Consider the following 20,337-nt stretch of genomic DNA (forward strand, 5'->3'; position numbering starts at 1 on the left):
CTCTATAGTATGTAGACAGGTTTTGAAAGGAAGGTTTACCCCATTGATTTCTGGTACAATATTCAAAACAAAACTACTAAATTCCCTTTTTTCCTCTATCCATAGAATCTCACACTTTTCAGGGTTCAATTCTAGTCTATTTGATCCTAAAGAATTAGGAATAGTCATATGACATAAGTTTAATTACTTAACACCCCATTATGCTGGATATTATTACCATAAAAGTGATAATGAATTCCAAATCCATAATTTATCTTACATCTAAAGGCTGTAAGCAGATATTAAATAGCCCTTGGAAGAGTGTGGAGCCATGAGGCACTTCAGCCTTTAATAATCATGATAAATGATCTTCTAAAAGTATCTTCTGTATTCTCTCTCTCTAGCTCTTCTTCTTCCTCTGTTTCTCCTTTTCATCTAACTTCTCCTCCCTCCAGTAGCTTCCAGAGCCTTCTAGCAGCACTATCTACAAGTGGCTTTAATGGGGGAGGTATTTCCTGGGTGTGGAGCAGATATTACTCAGTCAAATGACTTTGCAGTTTTTTAAACCTGGTGATACCCAGGTCTCAAATGACAACTGTAGTAGTCTTTTTTATATAGTAAAAATACCGGACAATATTTTTGCATCTCATTAGCTTCAAAGATAGCACAAAATTACTCAAGATTTCACACACAGTGAGTTTGGTGAATCACCCACAGCAGCTTACCAAATTGATTGCACTTCAGTACATCAGCCTGTAGCATATGGATTGGCCATAGCATCTGAAACAGCCGAGGGAAAACAGCAGACTTCGCTGTTCAGATTAGAAAACAGATTTATTTACAAGGAAAAAAAACAGCAGAACAAAACTGTAGCTCACCTTGCTTAAATGTCCAAAGTAATTCATACATAGTGTTGCGGTCTCCACCGCTTCCCCTCTTTAGCGCTGAACAGGGCTCACCTCTGCTGCTGGAGACGCCGCGTTCCGCATGCTCGGGACGCCTACGGCTCTGCTGGTTCCTCGTGGCGGCCGCCATTGCTTGCCCGTCTCCCTGCTGCCTCGCGCGTACATGAGGACGTACACTATGTACGCACAGCTCCCGGAAGTCTGGCTCCGCCTGTGCTAATTCCACCACGCCCGTAGCCAGATATAACCGGCGTCCTGACGCCTATGCTTTGCCTTGCAACGAGGTTCACTACTGCCTTGTAGTTCTGAGTTGTGCTTCGTCTGTTCCTCGTTCCTGATTGACCTTTGGATTGCCTTGACTTCGCTTCAGCCTGCCGCCTGCCTCTGACCTTGGACCGTTCCTGACTTCGCTACTGCCTGCCGCCTGCCTCTGACCTTGGACCGTTCCTGACTTCGCTTCTGCCTGCCGCATGCCTCCGACCTTGGCCCATTCCTGTCTTCGTCTCTGCCTGCCACCTGCCTCCGACCTTGGTCCGTTCCTGATTCCGCTACAGCCTGCTTCAGTTCACAGCAAGCTACAGACTCCATTCCAGTCTACAGTCTGTTCCGGTTTACAGCCAAGCTACAGGCTCCATTCCAGTCTACAGCCTGCTCCAGTTCACAGCCAGCTACAGACTCCATTCCGGTCTACAGCCTGCTCCAGTCCATAGCCAGCTACAGACTCTGTTCCAGTCTTCAGCCGGTACCTGCTGCAGCACTCTACGAACCCTGCCTCCCGGTCCGACCTCTACAGGTATCGCTGCTGCCCGCTGCCCTGCCTTCAGCTGGCTCTTGACCTGCGCTGCCGGCCTAGAGACTGTTCTCTCTTGACTTTGCTTCTTCACCCTCTGCCCAGGCTTGTCCACCATTGACTCTGAGCTATCACCTAAGTCCCAAGGTTCCAGGACCCTACGGGCTCCTCCTGGGGGCTCCTGGTTCCCGGGTGAACACCATCAGCCTGTGGCTCCGCCTCCCGGCCTACCTAGTCACCCTGGGTAGTCCGGCCCAAGGGTCCACTATCCTGCCTGCAGCACCCAACTGCAACAGTTTGCAAGGCCATGGACTCGGCGGAGACTCCGATCCTACAGGCCATTCCGGGAATGGCTCAACGTCTCCAGCAACAGCAACACTGCCTTGACTCTCTCGCTGCCCGGTGGAGCAGCTAGTCTCTCGCCTCGAGGTATCCACGCGGCAGTTGCCTCCTGCACCTGCTCCTGCTTCCTGTACTCAGCTGCCCACGCCTACTCGATACGCCGGGGACAGCAAGGCATGTCGTGGTTTCCTGAACCAGTGTCAAGTTGCTTCACCTTGTTGCCATCCCAATTTCCCTCAGATGCAACCAAGGTAGCCTATATCTTTTCCTTACTGGATGGCAAGGCCCTCGACTGGGCTTCACCTTTGTGGGAATGCTCCGACCCTCTGCTACAGAACCTACAAGACTTTCTCCTGAACTTTCGCCTGGCCTTTGATGACCCAGCACGCCGGTCCACCGCGGCCTCAGAGCTCCTACACCTTCGACAAGGGACACGCCCGGTGTCCGACTATATCATCGAATTCCGAACCCTGGCCATGGAACTCGCTTGGCATGATGATTGCCTTAAAGGGATTTTCCTCGAGGGCTTGGCAGGTCGCATTAAGGATGAACTGGCAGGTCGGGAGCTTCCTGAGGATTTAAATGACCTAATGGACATAGCGGGCAGAGTGGATCGCCGTCTCCAGCAGCGGGACAGAGAGACTCGCTTGAGTCGCAGAGCCTCACCACATCTGTCTGCCTCCATCCGAACACCGGCCCCCAAGGTTCCTCCTTTTGCCGTGCCCACTGGGGAACCTATGCAACTGGGCAGGTCTCCACTTACCCCGGAAGAACGAAAGAGGCGGCGCTCTCTAGGCCTCTGCCTCTATTGTGGTGGCAAAGGACATTTTCTGTCATCATGCCCAGAGCGTCCAGGAAACGCTCGTGCCTAGGTTATACTGAGGAGCTACACCTAGGCGCTACAGGATCAGCTCCTCTCTGCACTTTACCGGTGACCCTGAAATACCCAGGTGGGGAGATCCAGATTCGAGCATTTATTGATTCAGGAGCTGAGGGGAACTTTATCGTGGCCGATCTGGTGACCCAACTTGCACTACCTACACTTCAGAAGGTCCCTCCCCTGCGGATCTCCTCAATCCGAGGGACCTTGCTTCCAGGGGTTATTACTTGCTCCACAGCCCCAGTGACTCTGCAAACAGGGCTGTTTCATTCTGAGGAGATCTCCTTGCTCGTCCTAGAACGAGCTGTGCACCCACTAGTGTTGGGACTCCACTGGCTACGTCAGCATTCTCCCATTATTCAATGGGATGACTTCCAGCTGGTCCGTTGGGGTCCCGCCTGTTTTGAACATTGTCTACGCCTCCCACGTCCACCCAAGTCTCTGCGCATCTGCTCTTCGCACCTCCTCCCGGAATCGTATCAAGGCTTTCAAGAGGTCTTCTCCAAGGAGATGGCGGAGATTCTTCCCCAGCACAGGCCGTTCGATTGCCCCATCGATCTGCTGCCAGGTGCCATGCCTCCTCGTGGCCGGGTGTATCCTTTGTCACTACCCGAGACCAAGGCAATGTCGGAATACATCACAGAGAACCTAGCCAAGGGGTTCATCCGCCCGTCTCGCTCACCGGCTGGTGCCGGATTCTTCTTTGTGGCCAAGAAGGATGGCTCCCTCCGGCCATGCATCGATTACCGCGGCCTGAACGCCATCACCAAGCGGGATCGGTATCCTCTCCCACTCATCCCAGAGCTTCTGGATCACCCCCAGGGTGCCCGTATCTTCACAAAGCTGGATCTCAGAGGGGCCTATAACCTCGTCCACATACGCCCAGGGGACGAATGGAAGACTGCGTTCAACACCAGGGACGGGTATTACGAGTACCTGGTGATGCCCTTCGGGCTCTGCAATGCCCCCGCCGTCTTTCAACACCTCATGAATGAGGTCCTCCGAGACATGCTCCATTCACATGTCATAGTCTACCTGGACGACGTGCTCATCTTTTCTAAGGATATGGATTCTCATCGCCATCACGTCACGCAGGTGCTTCAGATCCTCCGAGATAACCACTTGTATGCCAAACTGGAGAAGTGTATCTTCGAGGTCGAGTCTCTGCCCTTCTTGGGCTATATCATCTCCTCTACTGGCTTCCGCATGGACCCAGAGAAAGTAGTGGCCATTACCAAATGGCCCCAGCCCACGGGACTTAAGGCCCTCCAGCGGTTTCTGGGCTTCGCTAATTTTTATAGACACTTTATCCCACGTTACTCTCACCGAGTGGCTCCGCTCACGGCCCTGACCCGCAATGGAGCTGACGCCAAGAACTGGCCTGATGCAGCAGTGGCAGCCTTCGCTGATCTCAAAGAGGCGTTTCTCTCCGATGTGTGTCTTCGGCATCCGGACCCCTCCAAACCATTCATCGTGGAGGTCGACGCCTCCAGCATCGCGGTTGGGGCAGTTCTCAGCCAACACTCCGACTCTGGCCAGCTCCTTCCCTGCTCTTCTCCAAGAAGTTTTCTCCAGCCGAGAACAATTACTCCATCGGGGACAAGGAGCTCCTTGCGATAAAACTCGCCTTCGAAGAATGGAGGCAATGGCTCGAGGGATCCCAGCACACCACCACCGTCTATACCGATCACAAGAACCTGGAGTTCCTGTCGCAGGCTCAACGACTGAACCCCCGCCAAGCCCGTTGGGCTTTGTTTTTCAGTCGCTTTGACTTCATTCTACAGTATCGCCCAGCAGCCAAGAACCTCCGAGCGGATGCCCTTTCTCGCACTTCCTGTGCCGAGGAGGATCATGAACCTCCTCAATTTATCCTGGACCCGTCTAAGATCCGCCTATCTGCTCTCACGGTCCTCTCTCAGGACAGGACTGTACTTCCCCGCCGGGATCGGCTAACTGCTTTACGCTGGGCTCATGACTCCCTCATAGGAGGACACGCTGGACGCGAGAGGACCTTAGAGCTGGTCAATCGGTTCTATTGGTGGCCCAACATCCGGCGGGATGTCCTCTCGTATGTAAGTTCCTGCCCCACCTGCGCATGCCAGAAGCCCAGCCCTGGATCTCCGTGTGGCCTCCTACAGCCATTACCGGTCCCCACTGTACCATGGACCCACATAGCCAGGGACTTTGTGGTGAACTTACCTCCGTCTTGTGGGCATACGGTCATCTGGGTCACAGTTGACCGCTTCTCTAAGATGGTGCACCTGGTTCCTCTATCGAAACTTCCCTCAGCGCCCGAACTGGCTCGCCTCTTTTCCCAGCACGTCTTCAGGCTTCATGGGCTCCCCCAAGACATCGTCTCAGACAGGGGCCCTCAGTTCGTCGCCCGCTATTGGAGAGCTCTCTGCCGATGCTTTAAGGTAAAGCTCAGTTTCTCTACAACTTTCCACCCGCAGAGCAATGGACAGACCGAAAGAATGAATCTGTCACTGAAGGCCTATGTCCGGGCCTTCATCAATGAGAGACAGGACAATTGGTCTGAACTCTTGCCATGGGCCGAGTTCGCCTACAACAACCAGGTTCACGCAGCTACTGGTAAATCTCCGTTTGAACTGGTTTACGGGAAACCACTGAGACCTCCACTGCCGCTGGAAGTTCCCAGTGCCTCACCAGCTGTTCAGATTACGGCTCGGCAACTACAGACATTGTGGCGCACAACACAGAGACAGCTACGCCGCTCGGCCATGTCCGCCAAGCAAGCGGCTGATCGCCACCGACGACCAGCTCTCATCTACCAGCCCAGGGATCGAGTCTGGCTCAGCACTAAGAACATCCACCTCCGGCTCCCATCACGGAGATTCGCACCCAAGTTCTGTGGGCCATTTCGGGTTGCTGAGCGAGTGGGTCTGGTGTCATATTGGTTGAGACTACCTTCTTCTCTCCGAATCCACAATGTCTTTCATGTGTCCCTGCTTAAGCCTGTGGTCCTCTCTCGATATCATCGCACGCCTCCGGACCCTACGGATACTGCCATCGACGAGGACCCTACTTATCAAGTGCGGGAAGTCCTAGATGTCCGCTTCCACAACCATAGATGGGAATTCCTACTAGCCTGGGAGGGCTGCGGTGATGAGGACAACACCTGGGAACCCAGCTATAACATCCTTGACAAGAGCCTGTTGCACCAGTTCCATCTGGACCATCCAGGAAAGCCAGGTCCTCTCAAGAGGGGCCGTAAGGGGGGGGTACTGTTGTGGTCTCCACCGCTTCCCCTCCTTTAGCGCTGAACAGGGCTCACCTCTGCTGCTGGAGACGCCGCGTTCCGCATGCCTGGGACGCCTACGCATCTGCTGGTTCCTCGTGGCGGCCGCCATTGCTTGCCCGTCTCCCTGCTGCCTCGCGCGCGCGTGAGGACGTACACTATGTACGCACAGCTCCTGGAAGTCTGGCCCCGCCTGTGCTAATTCCACCACGCCCGTAGCCAGATATAACTGGCGTCCTGACGCCTATGCTTTGCCTTGCAACGAGGTTCACTACTGCCTTGTAGTTCTGAGTTGTGCTTCGTCTGTTCCTCGTTCCTGATTGACCTTTGGATTGACTTGACTTCGCTTCTGCCTGCTGCCTGCCTCTGACCTTGGACCGTTCCTGACTTCGCTTCTGCCTGCCGCCTGCCTCCGACCTTGGCCCGTTCCTGTCTTCGTCTCTGCCTGCCGCCTGCCTCCGACCTTGGTCCGTTCCTGATTCTGCTACAGCCTGCTTCAGTTCACTGCAAGCTACAGACTCCATTCCAGTCTACAGTCTGTTCCGGTTTACAGCCAAGCTACAGGCTCCATTCCAGTCTACAGCCTGCTCCAGTTCACAGCCAGCTACAGACTCCATTCCGGTCTACAGCCTGCTCCAGTCCATAGCCAGCTACAGACTCTGTTCCAGTCTTCAGCCGGTACCTGCTGCAGCACTCTACGAACCCTGCCTCCCGGTCCGACCTCTACAGGTATCGCTGCTGCCCGCTGCCCTGCCTTCAGCTGGCCCTTGACCTGCGCTGCCGGCCTAGAGACTGTTCTCTCTTGACTTTGCTTCTTCACCCTCTGCCCAGGCTTGTCCACCATTGACTCTGAGCTATCACCTAAGTCCCAAGGTTCCAGGACCCTACGGGCTCCTCCTGGGGTGCTCCTGGTTCCCGGGTGAACACCATCAGCCTGTGGCTCCACCTCCCGGCCTACCTAGTCACCCTGGATAGTCCGGCCCAAGGGTCCACTATCCTGCCTGCAGCACCCAACTGCAACACATAGACAGTGCATGCATACCATGGGCTCGAAGCAGCTCCTCGCGGCCTGCCTAACTCCTCTGGACCCTGATCCCTTATTGTGTTAGGCAGAGAACCTCCCAGGACCCATAATCCTTTGCACCTCCGCGCCTTAAGGTGGACCGGGGCAGAAGGCTCTAGCCAGGGTTTTAAAGTGGTCTTTTGTATACTCCCTCATATATCCTTCCCCTCTTCTTACCCTTAATTGAGTAAACACCTACCTGTGTCAGGGACATCTCCCTTGATAGAAAGTCAGTGTTGACATTCTCTGCCAGAAGGACTGCAGGACTAGGAACCATCTCTTTACCATGGAATTGTTCTCCTTATTCCTGTTTAACCATATGAGTGGTTTGTGGTCCGTCACAGGGTGAACTGCCAACCAAGAGGTAATACTGGAAGGCTTCTAGAGCCCATTTTTCCACTAAGGCCTTCTTCTCACTGTAGAATACTTCTTTTCCTGTGGTAAGAGCTTCTGACTTATATAGGCCACTGGATGCATTTGGCTATCCTTGGTTTGGCTGAGGACCACCCCCAATCCTACCTCTGAGGCATCTGTCTGAACTATGAAGGACTCTACAAAGTCTGGTCTTATTAGGACCAAGATTGGAGCAGATCACTTCCTTTAGTTTGCAGAAGGCTTTCTCTATCAGCTGACCATTGGACTTTTTCTAACAATTTCTTCAATAAGAGCCTCGTAAATTGTTCTGCCTTCTCGGATGGTTAGTTATAAACCTTCTATAGTAGCCTATCAGGCCTAGAAGCAGTCTTGTCTTCCCTTTGGTTTGTGAAATTGGTACCTTGCTAATTGCCTCAATCTTCATGGACTTGACCCTTCCCCAAAATGTAGCCCAGATATTGGACTTCTTGTCCTCTCAACAAGCACTTCTTTGGGTTCGCCATCAGACCAGCGTTCCTTAGAGAGGAAAATACAGCTTAAGTTGACTTAGGTGTGTCCTCCAATCTGGGCTGTAGACGATTATGCTATCTAGGTATGTGGTGGTATAACCCTGGTACGGACAGAACATACAGTCAACCAAGCACTGGAACACTGTGGGGGCACCATGGAGGCCAAACAGGAGGAATGTAAAGTGAAAAAGCTCCACTGGTGTTGAGAAGGTCATCTTCTCTTTCACCATTGGCATGAGGGGTACTTTGTAGAATCCTTTGATGAGGTCCATGGTAGAGATGAACTGAGCGATCCCAGATGTTTGATCAGCTCATCCACTCTAGGCACTGGGTATGCATCCAGTTTGGAGACTTTGTAGATTTTTTTTAAAGTCTATACAAAATCTTATGCTCCCATCCTGTTTTGGTACTGGGACTATAGATGAAGACCATTTGCTATTACATTCTTCTATAAATCTAAGCTGAAGCATTTCCTTCACTTTTGTTGTGATGGCTGGCTTCTGGAATCTGGTATGGCCATTGACATACGATCACCTCCAGCGGTGTAATGATATCATGTTTGACCATGCATATCCGTCCCAGCAAGCTGGACAAGATACCCCTATTCTGCTACAGCAGCATCTTTAAGGCCACTTCCTGGGAAGTTGACAACTCCTTCCCAAATGGCACCTGGGTCTGCCTCAGGTCCAAGCTCTGGGCCAAATCCTGCTTGAACAACTCCACACTCCTATGGAACACATTTCTTTAGTAGGTTGAAATGGTAAATCTGAGTTTTCTTCCTTTTTTCCGGCTAGGCTGGTTATTATCAATGGGTTGTTTTTTTTACAAGACCTCATAGGGCCCTTGCCAATGGGCGAGCAATATGCTTTCAGAAGAGGGTAAGAAAACAGGCCTGGTCTCTGGGCTGAAAAATTCTCTGAACTGTGGGATGGTTATATGCCCAAGTCTGAGTGATCTGAGCTTCTCTAAGCATATGCAGGCTGCCTCCATGGCCTTTTTTAGATGCTCCTGTACCTGAATAACATAGTCCACAGGATTTTGTCTGGGGTTTCCTTTATCCTAGACCAACAGTACATAAGAGCAAAATCCTGCACTCCAAGCAATCCTCCCATGTCTCTCGAGCCACGTCTAATATGCCTCTTGGTTTTGTTCCATATAATAACTTGAAAGGCGAAAAGTCCATTGAGCTCTGGGGCACTTCGCAAATTGCGAATAGTAAATAGAGCAGTAGCAAATCCCAATTTTTGCCATCTTCATCTATGAATTTTTTTGCAACATTTGTTTAAGTATCCGATTGAAGTGTTCCATGAGGTTGATGGTCTCTGGATGGCATACTGATATATGTATAGTTTTTGCCTTAAGCATGCTGCAGAGTTGTTTCATTATTTTAGAAATTAACCAGTTTCTTGATCTATCAAGATCTCTTTAGGAAGCCTCAGCCGAGAGAGAACCTCCATTAGGGCTGTCGCCACTGTTGGGGGTCTTCATATTTCTCATGGGTACTGCGTTGGGATATCTTGTAGTATAATCTAGGATCACAAGAATATACTTATTACCTCGAGTTGTTCTCTCTAGTGGTCCCACGAGGTCCATGGCCACCCTTTCAAAAGAAGTTTCAGTTATGGGCATAGAAATGAGAGGTGCTGCCCGAACACTGGCAGGTTTGGTGAGTTGGCAGGTAGGGCAGGTGGCAAATTCACTGGACCTGTTTATATATTCCTGCCAATAGAATTGGGCCATTATTTTCTTTCTGGTTTTTTCCTTGCCCCTGTGTCCTCCCTAGGAAGTGACTGTGTGCTAGCTGTATGACTTTCTGGCCTTAGGGCTTGGGAACTAGAAGTTGCTCTTTTAGCTCCCCTTCTACCCTTTATCACTCGGTGTAGCAAGTCTGGATTCATTATGAAATTTGGAGGCTCTGGCGCAGACGCCGGAGCTCTGGAACCCCTTTACCATCTATCCTCTGTAGGTGCTCCCTTACCCCACTTAAAGAACCCCTCCTCCCTCTGGGTGTGTTTGAATCCCTCTGAATTATCCTCCCTCTCCCAGTTAAATGGGTCAGGCATCAGGTTCCAGCTGGGGTGTGGTTCTTCCTCAGATTCGGAGGAAACTTCCCTCTCTGTCACTTGGTCAGCAAAAAACTATACTTGTCCTGTCTCCACAGTCTCCGGGATTTTGGCGGTTTTGAGATCTTAGGAAACAAATCCATGTCCTCTATGGGGAAGAGTTTGGGAAATAGTAGCTCCTCATTATGGTGGTTGGTGTCCCCATCATGAGCAAGGTCTAAAGACTGTTAAAGTTTGGACAGTCTCTCCCAATTAGAATGGAGTAGGGAAGCCATGGAAAAACCCCCACTTCTATTTTGTCTAAGCTGACGGGTATCTTTAACTGCAGTTGGTAAGTTGGATATTGTTTGTGGTCAACATATATGCAGATCAATAGTACCACATTATCATAGTTGATTTGGACCCGTTTCAGCTCATGTCGAATGAGGAACTTCATGCTTCCCAAATCTACCAGGGCCTGCATCGGGATGCCATCTGTTTTGACTGAATTACAAAAGTGCTGGTCTTTTGCCTGGGAATGTCTGCAAAATGACAATAATGTAGAGTCACAGCATTAATGTCCTTAGCTACTTTTTCACGGTGGGAACAGTCCCGGGCGAAATGGCCGCTTTCTCCACAAATGAAGCATGGGGATCTTTCCATGTTAGGCTCTGGGGATACGACTCAAATTCAGACCTGCTCTTCTGGCAACCGGAGCCTCTAAATCTTAGGATCTTCTTGGCATCTATGTCTGTCCCATACCTTCTCAGGGGAACACAATATCTCTAGCATAGAATGAGCCTGGTAGTAGGCCTCGGCCACTTCTAAGGCCTTTTCCAGTGTCAAGGCCATCTAGGAATTGCTCCAAGAGAATTGTCTTGGCTACCTCCACACCAATTTTCCCCTCCAGATGGCACCACCACTTTCAGGCGATGTTGCAAAGTCCTTGGAAGAGGTTTCTTGGATTCTCCCCAGGCTGCAGGAAGCTGGACCGGAAGTGTTGTTGATAGGTCACTGGGGTGAGCCCTTCTCTCTGAAGAATGGCAATCTTAACTTCCTTGTATGTGGCTGTGCCATTGGGGCTCGCGGTCTGGAAAACAGCTTGTCAATCTCAAATTAAATGTTACCTAGGTAGGTCATCCACCTGTCCTTTGGCCAGCTGGTCAGTCTAGCAGTCTACTCAAAATTCTTTAAGAAGCTGTCGGGGTCCTCTCCATGAGACATCTTCAGTATGGCCATAGCAAAGGGAGATAGTTTAGTGACCATCTTTTGCACCGCCTGTGCAACTTGAGTCAGTGTGGTGTTCTGCTGAGTCACTTGCTCCCACAACATGTGCTGCTGGTCTATCTGGAACTGCAAAGCATTTTGCAGCTGATGTTGCTTGGTACCTAGAATTTGTATGACTTGCTCCATATTTGCCTTAATTCTGTGTGTGCGAGTGTGTGTGTGTGTGTGGGGGGGGGGGGGGTATAGGCCTCTCCGGGAAAAGGAGAGAGAAAGAGAAAAAACATAAAATCTTGTTGGCCTATCCGGCCCAGCCTCACTTCTTGAACCCTGTCTATACCAGGTGGGCTATCTCCTTAGCCTTGTTGAAGCACTGCTAGGTGAGAAACAAGGGAGGCCCCAGGAAACAGATGAAAACAAATCTCTGAAGTTTGTGGGGTTTTTTTTTTTTAATACTGCAGCTATTGTTCAGTACTGGTGATTTCCTCTTTAGGCCATCAAATCCCACTGCTTCTTCCATGTGTAGCATATGGACTGGCCATGGCGAAATGAAACAGCCAAGGAATAACAACAGACTTGGCTGTTCAGGTTAGGAACAAGGTTTATTTAAAAGGAAAAAACCCCAGCAGAACAAAACTGTACCTCACCTTGCTTAAATGTCCAAAGAAATTCATACATAGACAATGCGGGCATGCCATGAGCTCGAAGCAGCTCCCTGGGGCCTGACTAACTCCTCTGGGCTCTGATTCCTTATAGTGTTAGGTAGGGAACCTCCCAGAACACAGAATCCTTTGCACCCCTGTGCCTTAAGGTGGACTGAGGCAGATGGCTTTAACCTGGATTTTAAAATGGTCTGAGAGTGTCTTTTGTATACTCTCTCACATGTCACTTGATGCCTACTGTTGATTTTAATAAAATTGAGAGATTAGTTACTAGTTGGACATCAGGCTTATAATAAAGCAGCAATTACTTGCACAAACAAATATTAATTAATCTATAAAGGTGAACATTATGGGCTGGATTTTAAAAGGGTTATGCGTGCTGGGCCTATTTTAAAAAGGCCCAGCAACGTGCGTAAAGCCCCAGGATGCGTGTAAGTCCCAGGGCTTTACAAAAGGGGCGGTCTGGGGCTGGGCGGGGCCAGAGGCCTCTGACAGAGCTGCCATTGCTGCTGTGTTGGAGGATCCTGTGCCGGCAGGCTGCCGGTAGGCGCAAAAGGTAAAATACAAATTTAGGGGGGGGGGGTTTAGAGTAGGGCTAGGGGGAGGAAAGTTTAGGGGAAGCGGTGGGAAGGTCAGGTTAGGGGGAAGAAAAGTTCCCTTCCCGGCCGCTCCGATTTTGGAGCGGTCTGGGAGTGAACGGGGGAAGGCAGCGCGGCTCGGTGCGCACAAGCTGCACAATTGTGCACCCCCCTTGCGTGCGCTGACCCCTGATTTTATAACTTGCTCGCACAAGTTATAAAATCGGGTGTACATGTGTGCACACCGGGTAGCGCAAGCACATGTACACCACGTGCGCTCCTTTTAAAATCTACCCCTATATTCATATATCAACATATAGGCCGGATTTTTAAAATGCAGTATTTCAGCCACCTTTGGTGTTCTTTGGGTTTATGTGGTTTGCTGTGGCTAAACTTGACCTGTTCCACTAATATCAGTGGAACCATCGTGGAATGCTGTGCCTAATTATAGACCTTCATTGATTACTAGTCATGAAAATTTCCAGTTATGGTTTGCCCTATGACAGTGACAGTGTTTGATTCCTGTCAGGCCGATACAGTAAGGACGCATAAGAAAGAGTGCGGCAGTGCCGGACGCACCCTCGTTTGCCGCGCGCACAATTTGGTTCACATACCACTCGATACAGTATTCAAATGAGACGCAAATGCAAGCGGAGTCCAAAGCGCGTCCATGAAGCGGTAGGCGTGCGCAATCCATTTTACTGTATAGAGCGGTATACAGCACCTATACCTGTCATTTCAAATGACATTTGAAATGTCATTTGAAATATCATTCCACCAGGAAAGTGGATGGTTCTTCTACAGACCCACTACCTTGAGCACCTGGCTGGACGTCCGAGCTGGACGTCCGAGGTCGCAGCTTGGACGTCCAGCCTGGGCGCTCAAGGCAGGGGGAAGGCCCATGAACGACTGTCGGCATTGAAGCAAGTACCACACACTAATTACTCACCAAAATACTCTTTCTTCATGTGCAGCACCAGCTCCTTCTCCAGTTCCAGGGACTGACCGCACAGGCTGGAGCATGAACTGGCCTGCGGTGGGCCGGCACCGTCAGCCTCAGGGTTGCCCGTGACCTTGTAGCTTGAGTCCGAGTAGCTGGAGCGAGGGCCGACGTGCCGCTGGTCGAAGCCCATGCCGATGCCGCTGTACCGGTTGCTGCTGGGTTTGCTGCTGCTGTCGTAGCCGGTCAGGGCGTGGCGTGCATTCATGCATCTTCCCGCTGCCTTAAGCGCCCGCCTGGATGTCCAAGTTGGGCGCTCAAGGCAGCGGGAAGGTGCATGAACGCACGCCGTGACCTCGGACGTCCAGCCGGGCGCTCAGGTCGCGGCGTGCATTCATGCACCTTCCCGCTGCCTTGAGCGCCCGCCTGGACGTCCAAGTTGGGCGCTCAAGGCAGCGGGAAGGTGCATGAACGTACGCCGTGACCTCGGACGTCCAGCCAGACGCTCAGGTCGCGGCGGGCGTTCATGCACCTTCCCGCTGCCTTGAGCGCCTGCCTGGACATCCAAGTTGGGCGCTCAAGGCAGCGGGAAGGTGCATGAACGCACGCCGTGACTTGAGCGCCCAGCTGGATGTCTGAGGTCATGCGTAGGATGTGTAGGAATAGGGCCTGATACAGGAGCTCGTGCCCACTGCAAATCAGCGGCGACAAGGAGCCCAGACCTACAAGATGGCCAGAGGAGCCCCGGGAAACGGTGTCCGTTCTTCCCTATGGAACTGAAGTACTCTGAGGTTAAGCGTGGTGGTGCCAGGTTGGGTTACTTTTTTCCCCCTTGTGCGTCAAGAATTTTTTTCTGTGGATTGGGTTGGTTTGGGACTGGGCGGCTAAATTCACCACACTAACGCCACACTAACACCAGGGTCAGGGTAGGCAGTAAATTTGCAGGTTAAAGACGAGGCAAAATAGCTGGTTAAAAAGGCGATAATCTGGGCGCACGTTACTGTATCGGAGGGAATAGCTAATCCGATCATTAACATATCATATACAGCCGGTGGGCGAAAAGGGATACGCATCAATTTCAGTAAGCGGTAAGGACGCGAAAAACCGGATACTGAATCGCGGGTTAGACATACGCGTCCAAAATGTGCGTACACAGCGGGTTAAAAACAGGGTAACCGCGGCCGCGCTTTACTGTATTGGCCTGTGTGTTAAGTCTTTTGCTCCTCTGGTTCGCATACCTGAGAACTTTTGAATTCCAGTCATCCTGAGATTTTCATGGATTAGTAGGGGTGGGGAGTGGGCACACAAACTTTCTGTCCTCTCTTATATACATACACATGTTCATTTGCACTCATACACATATGCTCACACATAGCCATACTCCTCCTCTGTCACACAAAAACATGCTCACACACAGACCTGCTTCCTCTTTCTTTTACACAGACATGCACAAGCATGCACACACACATTCACACACATATATGCTTCCTTTCTCATGCACACATGCTCTCACATACATGCTCCCTCTCTCTTACACACAAGTTCTTTCTCACACATGCTCCTTCTTTCTCATAAACAAACTCTCTCTCTCACACTCTCACACACGCATATACTCACTCATACTCCCTCTGTCTCACACAGATCTCTCCCTCTCTTTTTCATGGTATCTGCAGGGAATGGGGTCCCTGTGGCCTCCTCCTCACTCAGGTTGCAGGAGGCCCTGGGACCTTCTTTAGATTTTGGGGTGCGCTGGTGGGCCTCTTCCTGACCGGCTGCCATTATGCTGGGATGTACCAGCAGACCTGATGGGCCTGTTCTTTGGCTGCCACAACAGGCTTCTACTTCTTTATGGCCCAACAGATGCCAAAGAATGTAGGGGCATGAGCCCTGTGTGCACAATGCTAAGGATGCCCCTGCTTAACCTCTTTATGCAGGAGACACAATGGCACATTCCTTCTTCATCTGGTGCGTGGGTCCTGATGGATCTCCTACAGGGCACGCGCCCAGGAGATGTTTTCTTCCAGGCCTGCTTCTGCAGCAGGACATGGAAATTTTGATATTGGCTCAGAGATATGGTAATTCTTTTTAGAATTCCAGAATTTCTGGGTCAAATCCAGAGAGCTCTCTGGTATGTAGGTTCACCAAGGCTGAGAATGCTGCAGAGGCAGTATTCACAGGACCTGAATGAAGGAGTCTTTGTAATTGTACAACAGCAGTACCTAGTAGCCCAGTTTACGGTCGATAATTGCAAGGTTACTGTAGGAACCCTGATGCATAATAACCTCCAGTCAGGGTCTATTGCTGCAATGTTTAGGAAACATGAGTTGTGAAGGCAAGTAAAATAAGTAGAAAAATGTCTGGATAGCTATGATTGAAGGTTAATAACAACATAGCCCAATAAAAGTTGGTTCTGAGTTAACTGGAGGTCCAAAAGAAGCAGGAAGAAACTGCTGGGTCAAAAAGGGTTATATTGTAGTTGATGTACTTTTATATTGGATATCAGTATGATGACTATTCCATAGTCATACATAGAATAGAAATAAATATATAATCTTGTGCCAGAAATAACAAAGGTGCAATGTTAAGTTTTGTAGGTGGAGTGCATAGGCCACTACTCTCTTAAACTTCCTTATAATGAATAGAAGTCTAGTATCTTTACAGATTTAAAGACATTTCTTTTGGTGGAAAGAGAAGGTTGACATTAGTAGGGGCTAACTCAGCAAATGTTAACTATTAATGGCCTCTGTCAACAACAAGAACAACAAAATAATCAGCTACAGAACTGCATTTCACAACAGATAAGGGTTATGTTCAACACACAGTGCCTTAACTTCTGAAATGAAGTCCATGGCAAAATGAAAAGAATACCTGGAAATTTCATTGACTTTTGCTCTGGCTGCTGTAATAGCACAAAAGGCATAAAATAAGTTGTTGAATATTGCTTATGATGGCGAGTGGATTATATTTCAAAATTGAATTGGCCATTTAATTACACACAATATATTCCTCTAAATAGTATAGACCATCCTTTTCTTAAAAGTCAAATATTTTGTATGGGGGGATTTACAATGAGAAGAACCCTTCAGAAAATGTATCTCTTGCTTATAAAAAAATGTGACTGTGACCCTTTCTTATTAAACATTTGATTTAAGTGTTTTATGTAGTCTTTTTTTTTTCTAATTTTTAATCAGATTTCAGGCTCATTACACCATCCTCAACAACAACTGTCAAACCAGCTGCACAAGAAGGTAATGTAACAGAACTTTAACTTAGGAATTTGTAATGTTTTATATTAAAATATTCATATGTGAATGTAAAATAATGATTCAGCATTAATTATAGTTAATTTTTTGCGATTTGTTATAGTTGCTTATTTGAATATTTCTAGCCTAGGTTGTATTGAAAATTAAATGGGGATGAATGTACAAATATTTGTCTGTTTCAGGTATTGCATTCTTCAGGTGTAGCTCATTCCACTTCAGTGACTCTATATCAGTATTTGCAACAGAACTAGCCAATACTTATTGGGAGCAATTTTCAAGTGTCAGCAGCTGGATGCAAAGCCCGTGGGTATTTAAACTTTGCACCAGTTTTCAAAGCGAATTGCCTAGGAGAAAAAAAGCACCCACAGAGATATTCCCTGGAAAAAAAAACAGCATGTGTAGTTTTGAAAATACAAAACTCTGTACGTTGTTGTCTTCCCTGACCTGGGTTTTTTACCTGAGAAAAAGGCAGGCAATTTCCAGAGCACCAATTTATGCAGGTAAAATAGCCATTTACCTAGGCACATGGCTTTTGAAAATTGCCTCATTTTGTAAAAAAAATTAACATTAAGCAAAGATAGGCAAATATAATTTATATGTTAACAATCTAAAATCAATCAAAGTATTACCAGATAGCGTTTTCTTAATTGAGATTAAGGATTGAAAAGCATTCAGGATAATCATAGGAGGAGGAGAGAAAGACCTGTTGAGCTGTTGCTGGCCCACCTCCCACAACTGATTGGCTCATTTTGCTGACGTATCAATTAACTGTGGGAGGAGGGAGAAGAAGCCTCTGCTTAGGAGGGCTTCTTCCCATTCCCAGTGTACAGGTCTGCAGGAGGTAAGATCAAGGGAAGATGGAGGAAAGTCTGGGTAGTAGAACTGGGTGGGAGAAGAGAGGGGTGAAATCATCAACCCCTAGATTCATCAAAATGTGATAATAACACATGGATAACACCCACAATAAAAAAAAGGGGCATGTTTAGGGTAATTTTTTAACTACTGCACCATGTGGTAACATAGTGCTTTGCATGATGCAGTAAACTTATTTTGCAGCTTGTGTTGTGAGATTGAGAGACAGAGACAGAGACTATCTATAAGGTCTTCATAGTAGTCAAGTATTTATATACCTATAGGAGGGGCATCAAATAGCTCGAGGTGAGGTGTTGGTGATGGTTTACGGTTTAGAGGCCAGTTTTTCATGCAGAGTGAGACGTACACCTCTGTGAAGATTTGACTTCATTTGGAGTGATGAAAATCTCGGAACATAAGAACATGCCATACTGGGTCAGACCAAGGGTCCAACAAGCCCAGCATCCTGTTTCCAACAGTGGCCAATCCAGGCCATAAGAACCTGGCAAGTACCCAAAAACTAAGTCTATTCCATGTTACCATTGCTAGTAATAGCAGTGGCTATTTTCTAAATCAAATCAATTAATAGCAGGTAATGGACTTCTCCAAGAACTTCTCCAATCCTTTTTTAAACACAGCCACACTAACTGCACTAACCACATCCTCTGGCGACAAATTCCAGAGTTTAATTGTGCGTTGAGTGAAAAAGAACTTTCTCCGATTAGTTTTAAATGTGCCACATGCTAACTTCATGGAGTGCCCCCTAGTCTTTCTATTATCCGAAAGAGTAAATAACCGATTTACATCTACCCGTTCTAGACCTCTCATGATTTTAAACACCTCTATCATATCCCCCCTCAGCTGTCTCTTCTCCAAGCTGAAAAGTCCTAACCTCTTTAGTCTTTCCTCATAGGGGAGCTGTTCCATTCTCCTTTATCATTTTGGTCGCCCTTCTCTGTACCTTCTCCATTGCAACTATATCTTTTTTGAGATGCTGTGACCAGAATTGTATACAGTATTCAAGGTGCGGTCTCACCATGGAGCAATATAGAGGCATTATGACATTTTTTTGTTTTATTCATAATTCCCTTTCTAATAATTTCCAACATTCTGTTTGCTTTTTTGACTGCCGCAGCATACTGAACCGATGACTTCAATGTGTTATCCACTATGATGCCTAGAACTCTTTCTTGGGTGGTCGCTCTTAATATGGAACCTAACATTGTGTAACTATAGCATGGGTTATTTTTCCCTATATGCATCATGTTGGGGGAGCGATGGGAAGCGATTCTGATTTCAGGGAGATTTAGTGTGCCCAGAACTTGGCACGACCCCAGAGGACTCCAGGGAAGCACTGCGGTAAGACGTGTTCAAGCACAGGCGGACAGCTAGAAGACCAGGGAGCCTGAGCTCTGCCAAACCCATTGTACCAGAAGAGACCCAACGACGCAATGCTGGTCTCTGGGATAGCCCTCTGGCTACTTGATAGCCCTTTCAGACCTGCCGCTTGGGACGGCAGATGCGATAGGATGGACAGAGGTTGAGGACAAGAGATGGTACTGGAACAGGAACAAGACAAGGAGCTTGGAGACTTGGACGAGATGAAGAGAAGTGAAGACATGGACGAGGCGAGGAAACTTGGAACTCAGGCAAGGATTCAGACGTGGACGAAGGTACAGGATACTCAAACATGGATGAAGATACAGGATGCTCAGACATGGATAAGGATGCTGGATGCTCAGACAAGGATGGAGATGTAGGATGCTCAGAGGATTCAGACAGGCAAACAGGTTACATAAAAGACTCAGGCGAATACTTAGGTTACTCATAAGACTAGGATAAGGATTCAGGTTACTCAGAAGACTTGGATGAAGACTCAGGTTACTCAGAAGACTTGGACAAGGATTCAGGTTAAACGAAGGTCTCAGGCAAGGATTCAGGACTTGGGCAAAAGTACTGGATGGGAGCTGCATTGCAGCGTTCCCTACACAGCTGCCATGGCTGGTCACGGACCACGTTGAATGTGAAGCAGACTCCAGGTGAAGAAGTGGAAGGTGAAGCCAGGACATGATGAAGATTCAGGAGACCTACTACGTCATTAAAGATCCTGAAATAATATCATGAGTGGATAAGCTCATAGAGACCTCATATTTAGATGCCAACAAGCTAAGCTAATGTAAGCTTTTGATAGCATTCAATTACATTTTAATCATTGGTCTCAGTGGGCTGAATGTAAGGGGCGCTTTACCAAAAAAGCTGCCCTTTTATGCACATTGAGTCTGTAAGTACTTATAAACGGATTGCTCGCACGCTTAAATCCGGAAGTGTACTTATCTTGCCTTGTCCGTCAATGAGCCTTGTGAAGATGTTGAAAAAATGGTCGACTCTGACGTTGCCCCGACACTGAGTGTTTCGGAGAAACCTCCTTCTTCAGGGGGCCGGGTACCACCGACAGGGGCTCTGTTGATATCCGGAAAATCTTACCATACTAAGGAAGATTCAGGAGAGGCATGCACCAGGGCGTGCCCTACACAGCCGCCCATGGCTGGTTGCGGACCACACTGAAGCGGAGCAGGTTCTGGCAGAGTCTAGGCATGAGGGCAACAAAACAGGATTAGCAGCCAAATGTCCAAAATGGATTTCTTTATTGCAAGGTAACACGAGTGTGTGAAAA

General features: G+C 48.7%; 1 long non-coding RNA gene across 2 annotated transcripts in view; it reads left to right on the forward strand.

Annotated features, from left to right (window-relative positions):
* The window catches only part of LOC115082051, a 119,517-nt gene that overhangs the window by 80,455 nt on the left and 18,725 nt on the right, over window positions 1–20,337 (forward strand). For both annotated transcript variants that reach the window (XR_003854061.1, XR_003854062.1), the window contains one exon: window positions 16,740–16,796. This is a non-coding gene — a long non-coding RNA (uncharacterized LOC115082051). The remainder of the gene's footprint in view (window positions 1–16,739; window positions 16,797–20,337) is intronic.

Source organism: Rhinatrema bivittatum, unplaced genomic scaffold (assembly GCF_901001135.1).
Source record: "Rhinatrema bivittatum unplaced genomic scaffold, aRhiBiv1.1, whole genome shotgun sequence".
Classification (NCBI taxonomy): Eukaryota; Metazoa; Chordata; class Amphibia; order Gymnophiona; family Rhinatrematidae; genus Rhinatrema; species Rhinatrema bivittatum.